Source organism: Manis javanica, chromosome 6 (assembly GCF_040802235.1).
Source record: "Manis javanica isolate MJ-LG chromosome 6, MJ_LKY, whole genome shotgun sequence".
Taxonomy (NCBI): Eukaryota; Metazoa; Chordata; class Mammalia; order Pholidota; family Manidae; genus Manis; species Manis javanica.
Genome location: NC_133161.1, coordinates 50334104 through 50355277, shown reverse-complemented (window position 1 = coordinate 50355277; position 21174 = coordinate 50334104). Strand labels below are relative to the sequence as shown.

Genomic DNA, 21174 nt, shown 5'->3' with positions numbered 1-21174 from the left:
GACTGGATCTATACTGTCGGAACTCAACCAAGAATTAGGAGAAGTGCAAGTTGCAGTGCTCTAAAATCTTGTGACTATAGACTATCTACTGTTAAAAGAACATATGGGATGTGAACAGTTCCCAGGAATGTGTTGTTTTAATTAATTTGTCTGATTTTTCTCAAACTATTCAAATTCAGTTAGACAATATCCATCATATCATTGATAAGTTTTCACAAATACCTAGGGTGCCTAACTGGTTTTTTTGGTTTCACTGGAGATGGCTGGTAATTGTAGGTCTGCTTTGGTTATGTAGCTATATTCCTATTATGTTAATGTGTGTACGCAGTTTAATTAGTAGTTTAAAACCTATACATGCTTATGTTACTCTACAAGAAGATATGTCAAAAAAATAACCAATCCTCCCATGTTTTCTTCCATCTGCTACTTCTATAGCTTTTCTTCTTCCTTCATAATTTCAACCCTTAAGTAGAATTCGTGCCATATATTGAAATTACCAAGTATCATAATTCTTCCAAGTGGTAAAGATATCTCAAGACAAATGCTGGGCATAGAAGCCACAGGGCATAAATCTGCAAAGAAGTTAAAAGCTAACCTTTTCAAAGAATATTGCTTCTCTCTCACTTACCAACTTGACATTTCCCTGTATGGCCCCAGAAGATGACTGGTTAGCCAGAGACGGGTAAGATTCCTCAAGGAAGGAACAACCTAAGACAGGCACAGTCGCAGGGGGGCCATCAGGTGAGAAATTGGGGATCAACAGAGGTGAGGCTTAGAACCTCACCCCCCTGTGTTGAGAGAAATCTTCTGCATCCGTGGATGTTTTGTTGCCCTTGTCTAGCTTGGATTAATACTTAGTCTATAGGCACACACCTGATCATCTACATTTGCCCTCTTACAGCACTAAACTATGCTTTCTACCTTTATCTTGCATCTACCTACCACTTCAGCATTTTATTAAAAAAAAAAAAAATAATAATAAGGGAGAAATCTGGGATTCACATATAAATCAAATGAATAATCATAATTGACCTGATTGTTTATAGTTCATGATGCGTGATCTAAACCGAAAGTTTCTGTGATATGACTGCCCTTGCACTGTTCACCATGTAAGAACTTATTCACTATGTAAGACCTTGTTCACCATGTAAGAACTTGTTTGTTATGCTTCAGAATATTGGAGACTGTTGAGAATTAGGCTTGGGGTTGATTAATGATTGTGCATTGAGTCCCCTATACAGAATTTTATTGTTGTTAAGAACCATTTGATCAATAAATATGAGAGATGCCCTCTCAAAAAAAAAAGTGACTTAGAATTTCACTTGGTAAATGTACTTAGGATTTTATTACAATAAATAGTCCCTAGAGCATTTTTATAAGTTATTATACAGTATATTAATGTAACTTTACTTTTATGTGGTTCCTTTTGATGCCCAGGTTCTTGTTTGCAGAGTCGAAGAATGAACTTAGCAAACAGTCAGGGGAGGAGAACCAGGGCAGAGGCTTTTATTTAGAAATAAAGTGAGAGGAAGAGCTCCTGGCTCACGCCAGGAGGGAACAAGAGAGCTCAGGTGGTGCGTTGTCTAGGGGATTTATAGGCAGTTGAGGATTTTTGGGAATTGAGGTCTTAGGGTGTGGACTTGTACCACCTGCCCTCAGGATGGGCTGGGTTGTTGTCTGTTTGCTATGGCTGTTTACAGTGAAGTCACGGGTTATGCTGAGATACCCTTGGGGAACACTCAAACATTCCAGGCCAAGTTGCTCCTGGCCTTTTGACCTTTAACTGATCTCACTGAAGATGTCTATATTCCTAGTCTAGTATCTTTACCCTAGAGAATTAGTGTGGCCTTGACTTTGCATAATGCTGAACACAGAGTTTCAATAGGAACTTTACATTGTTACATTGCTTTGACTCTAAATATCTTGCCTTGCTTTTTCTCGAGGTCCTCACCCTACTCTGTCTAAGCCCATAGTCCCTGTCTCACTTTGTTTTATAAAATATTCTTAGATCTTAGTTGGGTTGGATAAATGTGGGAAGGGAGGGAGCAGATAAAGATGCATGCAGCTTTTCTAGAAAATGTGAGGAAGTGTGAGGAAAATGACTTTCTGAGCAGATCAAGGGTCACGTGCTTAGGAATGGAAAAGAGAAGGGTGAGGGATTAGTTTAGGGAAAGTCTGTGGTAGAACCCAGAGTGGCTACATCTTGGGAGAAGTTTTAACTTACAGAAACACCAAGCTGATGTAGTTGAATATATACTCTGAGGATACAATATATACTTTATGACATTTTTATTCTGTAGGTAATTTTTACCATGAATTGACTCTGATACAGAGGTTCTCCACCTGAGAGGACACTAGAATCCTTTACAGTTACCCTACACCAAAGGATTCTAATTTAGCAGGTTTGAGGTGGGGCCAATGTATGTTTATATTTTTAAAGTTCCCAAGAGCCAATATTTATAAAATAAGATACCCTATAAAATATGCTCTTTAATAAGCAAATCAGCATAGCTTTATGGTTCTATACCATTTAGATAACTTTAACCCTAGAACTTGATCTGTCTCACCATGGTCTCTATTTTAGTCAGATTGATACCTCAACAAACATGTAATTAATTTTCATTGCTCTCCTTACTCTCATCCTCTTGTTTCTTCTCCACTAGTAAATGTTCAGTCTTGCCTCCCCCCAGAACCTGTCATTGGCTGGCCTCACCTACAATTTATCTTTTTCATTACAGGACAAATTATAACAACAGTTACAAAACTGGAAGTACAGATCATATGACTGGCTCATTTATGTCTTTTCACTTACATGAGTTTTATGCATGCATGCTTGCTTTTACTGTTGAACAGCCTTAATTTTTCCTCTCACTACCAAGAGCTTAGTCACAGTTGGCTTAGGGTTGACAAGGGCATCAGTAATATTGTTGAATGCTTACTATGTTTTAGGAACTGTACTTAATGTTCCACCACATATTATCTCATTTGCTTTCAACAGGTTTTTAAAATCAAAGTAAAACCCTCAAAGTATGCTAGTCCTGTGGTTGCTGTTACAAATTGCCACAACATAGGTGGCTTAAAATAAAATAAATTTATTCTCTCACAATTCTGGAGGTTGGTTGTCTGAAGCCATATTGTTGGGCCAAGTTTAGGGTGTTGGCAGGGCTCTGCTCCCTTAACAGCTCACAAGGAGAATCTGTTCCTTTCCTCTTCCACAGTTCTTCTGGGCTGCGAGCATTCCTTGGCTTGTGGTTACATCACTCCAGTCTTCAAGGTCAGTTTCAAATCTCTCTCACTTCTGTTCTTCTCATTGCCTACTTCTGTATGTGTAAGAGAAAAAGAGAAGTCACCCTTTGCCTTCCTTATTTGCCTTCCTCTTGTAAGGACACATATACACATATGATAGCATTTAGGTCCACCTGATGATACAGGAAATCTCCCCATTACAGGATCCTTAACTTAATCACACTTGCAAAGCTCTGTTTTCCAAATAAGGTAAATATCACAGTTTCCAGGGACTAAGACATTGATGTCCTGGGGGACCATTATTCAGCCTATCTAATAATTCACATGGTCCAGAAGAAGGCTGATAGAATTCTTCTTACCCCACCCTTGTCTCACTCTAAGTTGGAGTGTCTTAGCCAGATGCAGTTTTGCTGCTCCCTCCCTCCCTTACCCAGGGAAGGGGGTTGCTATTTGCAGCTGTCAGAGGCCAGAGATGCTGCAGACAATGCTCAGGGCTGGTCCCCACAGCAGAGAATCACCCAGCTCCAAATGTCACGGTGCTGAGCTTGAGAAACACTGTTCTGAAGGTAACTATTGCCCGTAGTTTCTTGTGTATTATTCCTGAAAAAGTTTTTATAACTGTATCAGAACATATCATGAGGGCAGCTTTCTAATATGACTTGATTATGATATTATGACTGGTGGTAGTTCCTGGTTAACTGAAAGTTGATTTACATGAGTTCATAAGAATTAATTCACCTAAACCTTAAATAATATGTTTTTACTTATACTTTTTTATTTACTTTAAACATTCCTTCAAGTGCCAGTCATTTCTTTGAGTATATATCTTGCATGGAGTTCTTGGTCACCATTCTTACATAAAATAGTGCATTATTGCTGATTCCTACCTAGCTTTGGAGCAAAAACTTAAAAGTTTGTGAAGGAATCTGAGTGTAGGATCTTTGTAGTGTTTTATGAACTCCTCAGTTGTTTGTAGTTGTCTTGCTCACAATTATACAATTTAGCTTTTCGTTTTCTTGTTTGGCTTTTGTTAATATTTTTTGGTCTTTCCAAAGCTTTAAACTTGATTTTCATGTAAAAATAATATAACTCTTATATCAAATATAATGTGTGTATATATAAATGTACACTTTAGACACTTATTTATATGTGTAAAGAAATCCTGTTTTGTACAAAAAAATAATAGCTCCCAAAAATATTGATACTACTACTACCACTTGTAGCTCATCTGAATAGCTTCTAATCTGGTGACATGGTGAGACCTAATGTCACAGTTGCTTCCAAATTTTTGGAAGTCTCAGAAAATTTGTTTTAAAACTGTATTTACAGTTTATTAATTATCTATAGGATAGTACTATAAGTACTTTATTGCTATTACCAGATTAATGCTTTAATTACTTTTCTACTGAAAGAAACATTGGCTTTTCATTAACTGTAATAAATGTTGTTTGGAGTTTTGCTTACTAGCAAAATATTTACACTGCTTCTTATATAGTTAATTCATACAGTTCTTGAAATTAGGTACTTTAGCTGATTCTTTTCTTACTCAGCATGACAAGAGACTTAAAGACATGGGGTTATAATCTGAATTTTTCCAGCTTCTAGCCCTTTTACTTTGTTCAGGACATGTAACTCTATAAGGTGACAATAATAAGCTTGCTGGCAGGCTTGTCTGAAATTACTGCTGAACTCAGTATACCTCATCTCTAAAACAGGGATTATAATAACTTTATAGCATTGGTGTAAAAATTTTAATTGGATAATATAAGTAAATGTCTAGCACAGTCTGGTACATTTAAGTGTTCCGTAAATGTCAGTATCCTTTCTTTGTCCTACTGTCTGGTATGGTATTACCTGTACAGTGGATAATATTTGTTGAATAAACATGTTTTCAGTTGCCTTTGCTTAATTCATAACTTTCATTTTTTTCCCTCTCTAGTATAAGAGCTGTCTCATTTAGTAAATATTTTTTTAAAAGAACTTCGCTTTTAAAATAGTCCAATAAATTATGTGCTGTTGACTAAAGTTAACTGCCTCATTTTTACATGACATTTCAGTGTACTTACAAAGGCAAATTAAATATTGGGTCAAAAGATGACTGACCTCAAAGATTCTTTTCACCATGATCTAAAACTATTATAAAATTCACACAATCCTGGTTTTTCCTCATGCTTTCCCTTTAATAGTCAACAGAGGTAAGTAGTGTTTGATAGTGTAGCATTTTGAATGAAGAAAATGATCATACTTGCAGTATGTTCATAATGCTCCATTATCACATAATGGGAATTCTTTAGTATTTTTAATGAATGTGGCTGTCTTCAAGTGGATTTGTCTTTATTTTACCAAAGCTATGTCTGTCTGTATGCATATAATATGTTTTGTGGAAAATTTAGGCCTACATAAGTAAAACTAGTTGCCTTTTTATTCATGTATTAAAAATATCCTTCTATTTGAGATCATGGTATAAAAAACTTGAGTAACGAGTTAAAGATATTTCATTCATTCAAGTTACTTATTTTAGAAATTAAACAATGGTCATGTATATTTTTAATAAGTTGATTCAGCTGTTTTTTCATTTTCTAAGCTAGTGATCTTTTGGGTTAGGAGATAAATGAGAAAAATGTAAACTATGTTTTTAAGAAAGTTGGAATACCTTGTGAGGCGAATGGGAAAGTTATCACAGTATGTCCTCACCATCCTTAGGATCAGGGTCTTGAAAACCCCAAGGTAGAGAAATTTTCCCTGAAGGAATTTAAGATGTTATGGGGGAAATTTAGTTAAGAAGTCTGAGGTCATGAATGAACACTTAAAAATTCTTATAAACTTTTAATGTCTACCCATTGAAAGATTAAATAAAATATATCAAACAGATTATCAATGACATTTTAAGCAATTTAATTTGAAATAACAAGTACTGTAGAATAGTTTCCATGTACAATTACTTTCTTGAAATAAGCCTTTCAGGATTTCCAATTTAGGGACATTGTGGGGGAGGTAATTATAAATCCTAAGAGGCATGTTTTAGGATGTCTTGTTCAGAACCTTTCTTATTTACACTTAAGTTACTAACTCCAACGTCTGGTTCCATTGTTTTTCTAGAGATAGCAAAGCTTGGATGTTTGAGATATATGAAAAAGGCTTTTTAGTAACCTTTATTTAACGCACTCAGCTTGCAATAGCCAAGAGGTTATTTATATTTCTTTTCCACCCATGACAATTTCATGCCAGTACTCAGGAGAACATAACATAATGGAACACTGACTTGGCTCTGTCCCTCTCATTCTTAATCCTCTTTCTTTCCCTGTGATTCTAGATTGGAGGCTGGAAATTTGTTTTGTCTTGGCTTCTAAGAGTGCACTGCAAATAATCTCCTACTCCTACTCTTCTATCTCTTTATTTCCCTTCTCTTTTATCTTCCAAACCTGTAGTTCTCTTTCACAAAGTATCTCCAAAAAGAACAACTTAGAATTTGTTACACTCAAGTAGAAGTTTTCACCAAAAGTTTTAAAATCTGAATATATGTATATATTGGAATTCCACATAATGACAGAGTTACACTGTATATATCTGAGAAAAGAAATTTTTGGGTCCCCTCAGCCAAGCATTGTCCCAGGTTCATATGCTATGCTTAATTTTTATTTTTGAACAGATTAGGTACTTAGCATGTAAACAATGTGCAGCAGGCTATAAATTCCGAAAGACTTCAGAAAAAATTCTCATCTGTAGGGGGGAACTTGCTGCTCATTTGATTGGATTAATTTTGAGATGAGTCCTAAAATCCCTTTTACTTCTAAAACTTTGATTCTGAAAAAGCAAGAAGTTAAACTGATGAGGTACTGAGTAGCCAAGAAAGGTAGAATACTGTTGGGTGGAGTAACATGAGTAAAGGCATTTGGGTGGTAATGAGATATGTGGTTATGCATATAAGAAGCAAAAAGATTAGTGTGGTTAGAGCAGAGAGTTTATATTAAAGAATAGAGGAATTAAGTTGAATAAATGAAAGCTAGATTTTAAGAGAAATTTAAACATTCTCAGGTGACAGAAAATCATGTTTTTCTAATGCAGTATTGTCATTAAAATTATATTTTAACATCAGTGGGATAGTCTTATGCTCAGTGGATTACAATGAAAAAGAATAGTAGAAAGAGACCTGATAATTTAAAGCCAAAGCAATGAGAGCTTGAAGGAGGGTAGTAGAGGGAATGAGGAGTAAGAGATGAATATAGGGAAATTGTGAATTCACCACAGCCAAGCAAATGACACATAGAGGGGGTAGTTTCAAGGGGTTCCTGGGCAAAGGATTGTCCCTGGATTTCCAGGTTTGGGAATCTTTTCTGAAGATAATTCCTTATCTTGTTTAAAGGTTCATTTAGGTTCTTATCCTTTAGTAAGTTGTTATATCCTTAGATTTGAGCAGGTCCTCAACTATATTTCATCCCTCTTTTTTAAAGGACAGAAAAGTTCTTTGGAGACCACTTATCTGGCTATTAATTAGCAAGTCAAATTTCATTTATGCCTGCATGATAAACTATTAACTTTCAAAGGAAAGATATTTATGAAAATGGTGATGGATGAGCTGTGTGGGTTTTGTCCTGGAGGGGAGGGCAGGGGAACTGTAAAAATCAGGGAAAAGAGAAACATAGAAATTCAAGAGACTGATAATAGTAAGGAAGATGATAAGAATATTAAGCAAGGAATATTAAAACGCATTTTAAAAGCATTCAAATGCCTGATGTGTACTTACTACAGTGTTAGTTGTGGACAAATAAGAGAAGTATGTGACTTGATTTTTGTTGTCAAATCATGTATTAAGTATGGTTGTGGGCCTTTCTCTCTGGAAACTTTATTTTTTTTTAAATTTCACCAAAGAACTAAACAATTCTGGTAACCATAACCACACTTTCAGTATAAAGCCAGATTATTATGAGATACTGATTAAGTGAATGAGAAAAGTGGAGTGATTTTGATGCTAGAAATATCAGACTGTTTCAGCTTGGCACATCTATTTGCATTATTGAAAATATTCCACTGATTTCTTCAAGGGGTCAATTTTGCCTCCTGCAGGACATTCGGTAATATCTGAAGACATTTTGGTTGTCACAGTTGGGTTGGGAGTGTTTACTAGCATCTAGTGGGTAGAGGCCAGGGATGCTACTAAACAATTCATAGGACAGCACTCCTATAACAAAGAATTTTCTGGCTCCAAATGTCAGTAGTGCCAAGATTGAGAAGCCCTGGAATCTAAAACAGGCAAGTGTTCACCTGGGCAATTTTAGAGACCTGAGTAAATTTCTTCCTTTTTCTGGGCTTGACTAGATACTGTCCTTGTATTAACACACTTTCTTCCAACATAACAATACACTTGATTGTCACTGGTTTCTTTATTGTGTTCCTATCCTAAGAGTACATCTTTAGATGCTTTCATTAGACAAATGTTTCCAAATAGTTCTACCCATCTTCCCTGACAGTGGCTTTTTTCTGCTAAGGTTATTATTTCATGTTTCCTTTTACTAATTTAATCCTTAAACAATCACCCTACTTCCAAATTCTGAGGGCCTCTGGATATGATTCCTAGTTACTTTATTTTGCAGCAAGGCTTTTCATGTGCTTTAAGGTACTTCATGTCTGAAGTTTAGCTTGAGTTAGTTCTTGAGTCCAGGATTTTTTCTGATAGTGTTCGAATCTCTTCTCATATTTTTTATGCAAGATTTTTTTGACAGTATTTGAACCTGTTCTAATTTTTCTGTATACAAAAACTTTAAATAAAATATTTGAAAGGAAAAAACATCTAGGAGTTATTTCTGTTACAATAATTATACTACTCCTTATAGATAAAGAATGCCATACATATAACAGCTGCATACAAAAAAAGGTTTTATAATGTAAGTTTTATAATAATTGGAAGACATTGAAATTCTAAAATGAAAATAGGCATTGGAAGACTTTTGTTTAGTGTTATTGTTAAACAGTACAAAATTTTCATTGGAATATAAAGATAAAAGTTGAATGAGCATTCCATTGATGGAGAAAGGGGGATATTTCAAAGAACCAGTTTATTTTTCCTTAACCCACCTCAATTTGATGTTAATCTAAATGTATTGTCTGTTTACTAAAATACAAATGCAGTATACCTATGTGTAATTGCTACTTAATGTACAATAAAGGAATAGGATGGGAAAGCAAAAATATAGAAAAAAACTATTGTGTAGTAGTCAGAATGTGTGTGTGTGTTGGAAATTCATCATGTTTGAGAGGTAAAGTTCTGGAGGAAGTACACGTTTACTTTTTAGTAGATACTTCCTGTTTGCTTCTTGTACACATCAGTTATATCTTCATCATCATTTTCATCTGTGCAAGTGTTTCATTAATTGGCTTTCCATCAAACCTAAAACTGATCTTCCTCATTCATCAGTTGTTAACAATAGGCTTTCATTAGTTCACTAAGTGATATATTCTTGAACCGCACCCCAGAACCATCCTACCCACCACTTTAAATGTTTATGGTTATTATTTTTTAAGCCTTGCCTCCTTCCTTGGCTCCTTTTTGTCAGCTGTGGAAAGCGTTGGTGTTGCAGTTTCTGCCTCACAACACCAGGTCCTCACTGTTTGAGCCGACAGCCCCCATCAGAAAGCCTGTTTCAATTCTGGAGATATCTTAGCAAAGAAACATGTGTTTGAAGAGACCACTCTTCTGAGACTAGAAATTCCAGGGTAACTGAGTGTACTGCTTTGATGCTGTGAACTACCCAGTTAATATGGAGGGAGGGATTCATGTTGACCAATGAGCGGGACAGCTTTTCCTTAATTGCTTATTTCTGAATAATCTATTTAAATTAAACTTTAAAAAGTTATGTGGTAAATGGAGTTAAAATAGTACAAAGTAATGAGTGTGCTATGAAAGTTAAAATTTTCTGTTTCCGGTCTTCATAGAGTTAATCATTGATAACAGTTTCAGATTTAGTTAGGTTAGTAAAGTGTTTCTCAACAATTCTTAAGTGGCATTTTTGGCAGTACAGTACTTTGCCATGTGGGATTGTCCTGAACACAACTTAATGTTTAGTGCCCCTGTTCTCTGCCAAGCCATTGGAACATCAAAAATGCCATCACTCATTTCCAGATGCTGGTGGGGGAGGGGTATGGTACTTACCCTGGGTGAGAATATTGTAATTTTTAAATTATACCATATGTCTTAGACAATGAATCTTTTCAACTTTACACAGTAACTCCATTGACTCCACTATAAAATAATATTTGAGCACATGTGCACTTCTCAAGGGAGGCCCAGAGAAAATCCAGTTGGGAAGAACTGTATTTGTCTCTGATGTCTGAGATCACAAAGTTTACTCAATCTTAATCTGCTTTCCTTTATGACAGTGTTACTGTTCTGTGTTTTCAGTTACCTTTTTTTTTTTCTAGTGTTTTGTGATTTTTGAGTTGTGATTTCATGCTTGGCGAGGGTTTATTCAGAGGGTTCTGTACAGCCTGTTAAAGGGCACATTTCTCTAAGGAAGGAAGATTTGCTGAGGCTTTTCTTGGGCACCTTTGTAATTTCTGTGCTTGGGGTTTTCTGAACTAAGTAGGTATATTGGAATGCTGAATCCTTGAGAATAAGTTGTGGTTACAAATTCTCAGGTGGTATTTCTCCTTAATATGGAGTCCAAGCTGAGACAGGTTAATTTCCTCATTGTCTTCCTTGGCAGCATCTGTAAGCTCTCTGCTTTAAGTTGCAGTTCTCTGTCTTGAAGAGATCAAGGCCTAAATTGCTGCCTCTGAACTTCTAGGTACTGAAATCTGCAAACACCCCAGCGTAGCTATGACTTCAGCACCTGCTTACCATTTTATTTTAATCTTCATATTGACCCATGTATGTTTTCATAAGGACTTGTTTTTGTGTCTGAGATGATATTTTTGGTATTTATTAAGTATTTCTAGCTATATTTTAAATGAGGCAATGATTTTCAAATTATGAAGTCCTAATTTTTTGTTGGACTTGGCAAACCTCATTCATCTGCTTTCAAGTTTGTAGAAATATCCTAGAATTTCTGGTTTGCTAATCTCTTTCATTTCTCCCCCATCTTACCTCCAGTATTGTTAGCATTTTATTATTTTCAAAGTGTCTTTTCTGTCATTTCAGTGGGACCTCAAAAGGGAGAGAATGTAGGTATGTGTGCTCAGTCTTCCATTTTGGCTGGCAGCTTATTTAATAGTTTTTAGATCTAAGGCAGTTAGGGCTGACCTGACTGAAAATGAATTTCTGTAAATGCCTTTTCATTTAATTGCGATTTTATAGTTTGAACTTAAGAAGCATGATCTTTGGCTGTGAAAGTGAAGAGACAGGGATGGAAGATGAACTTCAGGCGGTTAACTGTGCAGTTGAGCAAGGCCTTGCTGGAGTAGGGAGCATTGTGGGGATTCTACCATAATGTGTATGTATATAGAGAGGACAAATCACATTACAGTGATGAGAAGCCACAATTTAAAAATTACATGCAATAAATATTAACTACAGTATGCATTCTACTGGTATAATACTAAGAATTAGAGCCCAAAGATAAGTAAGATGCCATTTCTGCCCTCAGAAAGCCCACTGATTTTGTGGTGGAGGCAGATGTGTAAATGAGAATACAGTTGATTTTCATTATTCATGGTAGTTCTATAAATGTTTATGTTCTATAAATGTTTATGTTCCATAAATTCTCTGTGAACACTGAATTCATGAATACTGAACCACTGCTTCTAGGGGAAATACCAAGTTAGGCCCCTTTGAGCCTCTGATCACATTTTCATGAACTGCTCAATACATCACCTTGTTTTATGTGTTTTTCTGTTTAAAAGACACCGTAGTCTATATTCTTGATTCATTAACATAACATCTCAGGGAACAAACATGGCAATAGAGAAAGGTAACTACAGATACTAATGGATCAGCCCATGAGTTTTGTTATCTCGGTCTTATTGTAGTTGTCCTCACCTCAAGTACCTTGTGCTTCTAATTCCTGTGCCTCTGAAAGATTTTCTTGCGTAAATGAAACGATTTTCTGCATTCCCTATGGCTAGAGTTTAGACTCATTAGGTCTGACTGGTTAAAGGTCACATTCCTGCAATTAAGTCTTGGTTTGCTGTTATGGGGCGAGTGATTCTTTTGGGGGCTTGTTTCTTTTTTTAAAACAACTCCCCACTTTTGATCAGACTTTCAGCCTGAGAAAAAATATGTGATCAGAATTTAAGGCATTTGTGCCACACTGAGCTACCTCTCCTTTGTCCATGTTTTACAGCTTCCAAAGTCAATTTTTCTCTCATTCAATCCATCTTTGTAAACTTAAATCTTTCAAAATAAAAATCACAACCACACATCTTTATTACATTTGTTAAAAAATAAATTTCAACTGAGTAAATTTGAATATCTGATTGTCTTTTTTCTACGATTCATGAATGGGGCTGTATTTCATCTTGCAAGTAAAAAGGAGCTCTGAGGAGCTGTACAAAATGGAAGACTTTCATAGGCAGAAGCAGGGTGGGACAAGGAGTTACTAATAAAAGAACGAAGAATTGTTTTAGTCAAGGTCACCTTCCTTTGAGCGAAGGTGGGTATCATCCTCTGTGGTTCTGGTCAGGAACTTGACTGGTTAAAGGTCACATTCCTGCGATTAAGTCTTGGTTTTCTATTATAGGGGCAAGTCATTCTGTTTTGGGCTTGTTTCTTCTTAAAACAATTCCCCACTTTTGATCAGACTCAGCCTAATTGAGAAATGTGATCAAATTTAAGGCATTTGTGCTACTCTTAGCTACCACTCTTTACTTCCTCTGGTTATTACTGATCCTGTGTGTGATATTCATGGGCCATGATGTTTTTTGTTGAACCTCTGGTTTTAGTTTTTTAGTTGGTCATTTTCTTTACTACCTTTCTGGGATTCCAGGTCTTAGGGAGATCATTTTCTAGATGGCTAGTGACTGTGAACATGCATTTAAATCTTCTGAGAGAATGTAGTGCACCAGGGATATTGCCATGAATACCATAAGGAGGATAATTCCCAATGTCTGTACTTCAGAGCCATGTTCCTAAGACTCAAGCCAATCAAAATTAAATAAGTCAAAGGCCTATTGAAGGAGTCATCATTATAAGCTACGTGACTTGCTCAGTGATCTTGTGTAACTGAGTTTCAACTTTCCCAGAAATGTTAATCCAGGCATAGCAGGTAGTGTTGGCCACAACAAATACACCTCCTTGCTTAGCTGAAAGATAATTAAGGGTTATCCTATTATCAAGAACAACTTTGGCCAGAAAGTCTAAGTCTTTTTTTCTGGGCAGTCATCACTTTTGCAGCAGATTCTGCAATATTTTTGAGAGTTAAGGAGAGATTCATGATAACAGTCTCAATTGCATGTACTTCTGTGCAAGGAATTAGGGACCTGCCAAAGGAAGTGAATCATGAAGGCTTCCTGATAGGTCCTTTTAAAGTCAACAATGTAAATTCAGGGGAGTTGACCAATGAGATGTATTAAAAGATGTGAAAAGTTAGGGCACAGTTAGATAACCTAAAAGTCATTGCCTAGTTAGATGCCATGTATTTAGGTATTCATAAGCTCAAGGAGAATAATTACCATAACAGAGAAAAATAAACCCTGTTGGGGCATAAGCTGTTACTGTTAAGATGGTACTGTTCATGGATTCACTCACAGAGATTGTTGCATTTGTCTTTTCAAGCCAGGGGTCAGTTATATTTCTTCCTAGCCTGAAATAAAAAATGGTTCAAAATTCTAGGTATTACCCTTTTTCAGCAGTGGCCTGGAAGACATGGTGATACTACCTTTCTAGGCTAATGCCAGAGTAATTTAAAATATGAAATTTTGATCTGAACTCTGGGAGGAAGCAGTCTACATCAATGTCAGCTCCTTCTCATCCTAGTCAGTTTGATTTGGAGGTTTCCAATGTTTGCATAGGACCAGATGTCAGGTGAATCTTTCTTTAGCTGTGAGATGTGCAGTTAAGTTTCAAATCCCTGAACTTTGGCTATCATCTGGGTAGTGAGTAGCTCCCACAAATAAAGTGGGAGAAACTCGTTTATTGCTTACAAGCAGTCATCCACATCTGGTATAGGCCCTTCCAAGGAGATCCAAGGGCAGTCTTTGTTCTCAGCAATTCCAAATCTGAAGGGTGGGAGAAAATTGGAAATGTAAGCTTGGTAAGCTATAGCCAGATATTGAGGAAACTAGGAGGATTCAGGAACCAGTTTATAGGTATATAACAAAACATCGAAGACAGTTAACAGGATTAGAATCTAATATTGACAAAGGGGCAAACATAGTTTTTTCTCTACAGTTGTTCCCACTTTTTTTCCTAAGCATAATCATTATAAAACTTACTTGTTTGCATTTGTTGGACTGATTATTTATGCAAGGGTGACTATAGTGATTGGCCATATAAGCTCTCTTTAAGATTGATTTGCTGGAACCTTGACTGATTTTTCCAAGGGGATTTATTGGCTCTATAAAGTCAGTCTTAGTTCCTTTAAACTATGTGGTCATATTTAAGTCTATATAGTTCTCAAATATGACATTCTAGCCAAAGCCTTGGTGCCACTTGTGTCCTGTTACAAGAACAGATTCTCACTCAATTTATGCAAATGGCTATATAGTATAATAGTCAAAGTAATACTCAAGAGATTACAAATTCCAGAGGAATAAGGTAGGAAGAAAAAGTAAATGTTTCATCTTTGTTCACAAAGCTCTATCTTACCAAATTGTTGATAGCTTAAGAGAAAAGAGAACAAGGTTTCTTGAAATCTAGAAAACAAAACATTAAAGAACCAGCAGTGTTTCAAACAAGAGTCATAAAAATTATAACCATCTTTCTTAATTCATTCAGTCCCATATAATTAATTTTTTTCTACTTGAATCCAGTGTTTCCATTAGTTCTGAAAATTCTTACCTAGTTCAGTTTTATTCTCTTAAAGTTATCCAAAACCTATACTTGTCAAAAGTCCTTTCCTTGAGTCTTCTTGAAGGTGAAGCACTTTGTAGGAACACCATTGCAAAGTTATCAGAGTAAAACATAACTGTAAGTGATGAGACTTTTAAAAATGTCCATTGTTAGAGATCTGATGAGAATTCGTTATAATGGGATTGACAGGGAAATTTGGTTATTTCTGTAATGTATAATATTTGAACAGTAACATCAGGACATATCAAAATTTAGGAATTTCATACAATTTCTAGAACACTATATACAAATACAGTATAAAGTAGGCCTAGTATTCTTATTTGACATATATACTTTATATACTTTAACATATTAAATATACCTAATTAGTTTAACATCTCTCTTTTTTATAAGGAGCAAGAACAAATGTTTTCAGATGTTCCAGGGGTCCTCTGAAAACTCCCAGAGTTACTTCAGGATCAAAAAGACTTAATTTAGAATTTAATTTGGGAAAGTTTTTTGAAAATACTAAAAGGTTTTAAAACACTTGGTCAAATAGGATCATGGATGACTGTGGGTAACTCTGGGTGGGTGCAGTGCTAGAGGGAATCTTTCTCCAAGACCAGGGAAAATTATCTTTGAAACTAAAATGAAGGAGAGAAAAAAAGTGGGAGAAACTCGTTTATTGCTTACAAGAAGTCATCCACTTCTGCTCCCCTGTGTCTCTCACCACCTGGGTGCAGAAAGGGGACCCCATCAAATTTCTCTGGTTTGGTTATACCCTCACTTCCCCCACCCCTGTAATCACCTATTGATATGGAGATGGACTATGTCTCTCCATCCTTGGAAACACCTACTGATTTTGAGATGCACAAGGCCAGGCAAGAGATTCTGGAAATACTGCAATTTTACCCACAGCCCACCCCTCCAGAAATCTTGCCTCACAATCTACTTGCTCCCCATCTTCCACAGTAGTCCCTGTGTGAGAAAACTGGAGCAATGTAATGAGGCTAATAACGTAAAATAACAACAGCAATAAAATCATGATAATCCTCAACCCAGAGGATTCAGCTGGGTTCAAAATCCTGTGCAGATTAAGTCCATAGTTCCCCCATTCCACAGGTGCCAGTAGCTGAACAGGTAAGGAGTTGAAAATCATCACATGGCAGCTGCAGCAAGGGGATAGGTCCAGGCCTCAGGGAGTGTAGAAGATAAACTTAAGGGCAATAAGATACATGTTTAATGACACCAGCATAGGCAAATCTTGTCCATCAGGTAGGATATATGCAATAGACAGTAGCAGGAATGTGATCTCATCCTGGTCTAGTATACCAGACTTTCATGCCCATCCCTGTGGGAATTACAGATGTGTCAATATATATGACTACAGGAAGTGCATGCACTGGCCATAAAAATAAAACAAAACTTCCCCATAAGATGCTCTTAACTCCAGATGTTTTGGGTACATACCATGATCTTTGGGGGTTACTCTGCTGTTACTACAGGAACATACATGAGGCTAACTTCCAGGCCTTTTCCCCAGGGTGCCAGAAGGGCCAGCCATTGCTGGTCCATGTGTCAAAATGTCCAGGGCCACATCAACTCAGCAGTCTTGAGGCTTTAACACAGTTGGGACTAGCAGCAGGATGTTGCTCTGCTGGCCACATCCTGGCTTCAATAACTCCTCTTTGGTTTGCACATACAGTTGTATAGGAGAAGCAGCAATATATGTTAGTATGTCCACAGGGCTCAAAGTTCCTTTCGGGGCTTCTCATTCAAATGCCCTAGCACTGGCCATAAGTGAACTGACTAGTCCCATAGACTTTTGGTGTCCAACTTTCAAAAAACCATGTACCTCTCAATCATGCCTCCCCCAGTAGGGTTATATAATACATGAAACTTCCACGTTATTCCTAATTGCTGAACCCATACGTTTAATGCATGTCCAATAAAGTGGGTGCCTTGATTGCTCTCAGTTAAGCCTGCAGCTGGCCGTAGGTTACAAAGAGGCACTCTAGGCCCCTTTTGATCATTTGCTGATCTGCAGGACATGCAGGAAAAGCAGCCAACATTCCAGTAGCTGTGTCCACACAAGTCATGGCATACCAATAGCCTTCTGATATGGGCAGAGGCCCAGTGTAATTTACCTGCCACTTGATAAGGAGTATTGGCTCCTTTACTAATGTCCCATGTTGCTGCAGGACTTTGTGTAAGCCCCTCTTAGAGCACATAAGGCACTCCTTCTGGGCTCTGCTGACTTCTTCAAAGGTCAACAGCAAGCCCCACCAACAGGCTAAAGCCCATTGTCTTTTGCCCTGGGTGCAACAAATGCTGATGTAACTATTGGACTACATCAGAGGCAGGCTTTCCTTCTATCCAACTCATCTGAGCCAGTGTGTTTGCTTCATCATTCCTGGGGGATGCCAAAGTCAAATGGCCAGTCACATGATATATAGAAACTGTCTTAGTCTGACTGAAGGCCCATAGTCCCTGCCACAACTCTTGCCCCCAAAGGGTCTGGTGACCAGCCATCCAGTTGCCATGGTACCATGTCGGTAACCACAGGGTCAAGCCCTAATAGACGGCCCAGCTGTCAGTGCAGACAACTGTAGGAGAGGGTGATGGGCTCCGTAGCCATCAGGGCATGGTACACAGCAGCCAGTTGCTTCTCTATCAAGGTGTACCAGACCACTGCTCCTTTCCATTGTTGTGACAAGAATTCCATAGGTTGGCGTCTCCATTCAAGCCACGCTAAAGGCCCCACCCATAACTATCTTTGGTTACATGAACATCTAGCTCACAGGGCCTTGATAAGTCCATTACACTCACGACATTTATAGCCTTGACTGTTTGCTTAGTGGCAGTAAAAGCAGCTGCACATGTTTCATCCTAGTCCCACACGATGCCCTTCAACACCAACCGGCATAAGGGCTTGAGAATTTGTGCCAATTGTGAGATAAACACTCTCTAGTAAAACTCTTCTAATACTGCTGCAATGGTAGGGGTAGGGTAAGCCTGGACCTTGTCCATGACTGCTTCTGGGATAACTTTAGTTTTACCCAAACAGGCAACCCCCAAGAATTTTATTGACAAACCAGGTCCCTGAAACTTGGTGCTTTTGACAGCCCTTCTTCTCTCCTGTAGATGTTGCAGCAGTCTAGGTACTTCTCCATCTAAATCTGCAAGAGAATCAGATGTGAGCATAATATCATCAGTGTAGTGATACAGCCGCAGCATTTGCAGTTAATTTCATGTGGCCAAGTCCTGGTCTACAAGTCAATGACAAATGGTGGGACTGTGGAGAGATCCCTGTGGAAGGACAGTGAATGTCCACTACCAGCCTTCCCACATGAACGCAAACTTTCTGACTTTCCCGTGCTATGTCAATAGAGAAGAAAACAATAGCAAGCTCCACAACTTAATGATATGTCCCTAGTTCATGACTGAGTGTGTCCATAAGGGCTGCTATAGAGGGGACAGCAACATGCAAAGGGGGTGTGAGTTATTCAGTTCCCTGTAGTCCACAGTCATATGCCAGGAGCCATATGACTTTTTCACTCGTCATAACAGGGAATTAAAAGGACTATGAGTGGACTTTATGATGTGCACCTTCTCCAGCTCCTGTAGAGTTTCTCCAGTTTCCTTGTGTCCCCCAGGAAATGTATACTGCTTAGTATTTGTCACCCCCGAGGTACAGGCAGAGCTACAGATGGGTGCTTAGCATGTCCCCTCTGAACTACCTTTTGCCACATGTATCCTTGGTGTTAACTCACCTGCAGTGGTGTATAACCATAGGCTCTGAGGATATCTATCCCCAAAATATATTCAGGGATGGGAGAAACATACACAGTCTACTCCTTTAGGGGTAAACACCCTATTCCCAATGGTATTTGGGCTTTCTTCACTCTAATTGCCTTAGCCCCATAGCCAGCTATCACAGAAGGGTCCCAGGAAAATGCTGAGGGTTACCATAAATCAGAGAACATTCAGCTCCTGTGTCCACCAGTGCCAGGACATGTACATTCACAGGGGACCAATGAGTTGCTAATTCTACATGTGGCCTCCAGCCCCCACCACGTCCCCCAAGGTGGGGGCCTTGAACCCTGCCTCAGTCAAACCACAATGCCCAATCATCCATCCTCCTGTTGGGGTGAGGGCCCAGGTGGAGCCTAAGTACTTTCCCCAGAAAGTCTTGCAGGGACACAGGCCATACATGGCTTCCATGTCCTGGACCTTAGTGGCTGGAACTACTGTTCTACCTTTAGTTGGTGCCACAGTTCTGTCAAGATCCTTTTGGCCGTCCATGTGTTTTTTTCTTTCATTACCCCCACCTTTATCAGATCAACCAACATCTGGATTCTCGAGACTTCACGGGGCCTTTTGCACCTCTCCTTTTAATTGTAGCCCGTACTTCCTTCTGGGCTCTTACTGTTTCAACCTCCCCCAGATCTGCTAAAGTATGAGTAGCCTCACTTATGGGTTGCCCTTTATGTGGACAACAATAGTCACTAGGAACCCAAAGAGGGATGGTGAAGCTGTATGGGTTGCCCTTTATGTGGACAACAATAGTCACTAGGAACCCAAAGAGGGATGGTGAAGCTGTATGGAGCACCAGATTTCTCATTCATGAGATGAACAACTTCTCATCTGGGCCCTGGGGTTCCATATTATAGATTGTATTTTTCATGCCCTGCTCCTGTAACACCTGCTGGAGCTCTGCATATGTTTTCCAGCTAGTGGTTAAATATGGCAAATCACCCTCATTAGGCCAAACTGTCCTCATGGCTTCTGTTAGCCAATCCAGAAGTGCCTGATTTCCTGAAGTGTGACAGGCACCTTGCAACCACTGCCAGAAGGAAGAGTGAGTTGTCATGAAGCCAGTCTACCCATTTCAGAACCCAGCATAACGATGTTTTCCACCCCTATCCATATCCCAGTGATGTAAAAGCCGTGTAGGCAAAGGTTCTAGCAGCTTTTGCCCAAACTGGTTGCTCATGTCCACCAGCTTATCCTAGCTGTAGGGGTAGAGCATGGAGTGCTCCATAACCTGAAAAGGGGCTGCTCCTCCCCCCTGGGAGGCATGGTGTTATTGCATTTTTACTTTCTTAATTGGAACCAGGTGGGTCTTTAATACGGGTTAGGCTTCTGCCTCACGCAGTGGCCTTGGCAACAGTTCTGCCCTCGGCCCAAACCCCTCATCCTCTCTCAACATCTCTTTTGCCATCTCTGGGGCTGAGGGGCCCACTTTTTCCTCCCCTTCCCCTACAGCCTCCTGCAGTGCAGGTTCTCTGGCTGTTTCCTCCCTTACTGCCAATGTATCTTCTCAATAACTGTCTCTTTCTTAAGGGCATCCTATAGGTCATTGCCCAGCTCTTCCATGTGATGCCAAAGTGTTTCTCTCTCCTGCCGAAGTGTGTCTCTCTCCTTGCTAACCCTTTCTACTATCTCAACAAACAAACATCCAACAATCCTGGCTGTTACATGTCCACTCAGGGCCTCTAATCAGTCTTCTGTCTCATGGAGGGCTTAATTCCACACCTTCCAGTGCCCCCACTCTTCCCCAGTTCTGTGGAAGTCCCCACCCATCTAGGAGGTACTTTACCCTAGACCAGTTTCCCACTCGGGGCTCCCCAAGAGGAAGCCCCATGAATAGGGGGCTCCTGGGTGTAGCTGCACCCTCCACCACTGCAGCCACTGGAGCCTCCCCACCATCCACAGCGGCAGCCCATTCAAGTGTACCCATAAAGACAGATTTTGGGTTCAGAGATTCTGCCAACTACTGACAGGTGTAACTCCAGGGAGTGGGGGAATCTTTTTCCCATTCTGGGGCAAATTACCTTTGAAACCAAAATCAGTCAAAGGGAGAAGTAAAGTGGGAGAAACACATTCATTGCTGACAAGCAGTCATCCACTTCTGCTCATGCATGTCTCTCACCACCTGGCTGCAAAAAGGGGACCCCACCAAACTTCTCTGGTCCAGTTTTACCCTCCTTCTCCCCACCCTTGTA

General features: G+C 38.8%; 1 protein-coding gene across 7 annotated transcripts in view; it reads left to right on the top strand.

Moving 5' to 3' along the window:
• The window catches only part of PALS2 (protein associated with LIN7 2, MAGUK p55 family member), a 155820-nt gene that overhangs the window by 8786 nt on the left and 125860 nt on the right, over positions 1 to 21174 (top strand). For 2 of the 7 annotated variants that reach the window (XM_073238688.1, XM_073238689.1), the window contains exon 2: positions 3219 to 3274. The exons of the other annotated variants lie outside the window; for them this stretch is intronic. The gene's annotated coding sequence lies outside the window, so the exon portion shown is untranslated. The remainder of the gene's footprint in view (positions 1 to 3218; positions 3275 to 21174) is intronic. 7 annotated transcript variants of the gene reach the window in all.